At 32.5% G+C, this 338-nt stretch overlaps 1 protein-coding gene across 2 annotated transcripts in view; it reads left to right on the top strand.

Annotated features, from left to right (window-relative positions):
* The window catches only part of LOC119590846 (1-phosphatidylinositol 3-phosphate 5-kinase-like), a 38,892-nt gene that overhangs the window by 32,478 nt on the left and 6,076 nt on the right, over positions 1–338 (top strand). The gene's annotated exons all lie outside the window — the stretch shown is intronic.

The raw sequence follows: 338 nt of genomic DNA, 5'->3' as shown, positions 1-338 counted from the left end.
CCAAACAACTACATAGTGGCACTTGTCCGGCCATGCATACCATGATATATACAGGAACAGGAGTCAGGACAGAGAGATGATACAATCCTGATCAATGGATTCTGGGCTGCTTGACAGGTTCAAACACTTTATAACCAAGTGAGAGATGATGCAACATACTGTAAAACCACTCCCAAAATGTGTTTTAAATTGATATATACAATATATAATAGCTTTCCAAGTATTTTTATTCTGATGAATCAAAAAAGAAAGAAAGAAGAAAATCTGATTTAAATTGAAAGAATCCGATTTAAATTTAAAAGCCTGATTTAAAAAGAAAAGATTGGATTTTCTTTCTT

Source organism: Penaeus monodon, chromosome 27, assembly GCF_015228065.2.
Source record: "Penaeus monodon isolate SGIC_2016 chromosome 27, NSTDA_Pmon_1, whole genome shotgun sequence".
In the NCBI taxonomy this organism is placed as follows: Eukaryota; Metazoa; Arthropoda; class Malacostraca; order Decapoda; family Penaeidae; genus Penaeus; species Penaeus monodon.
Note: the sequence above shows the minus strand (reverse complement) of the source record. Positions and strands in the feature narration are given on the sequence as shown.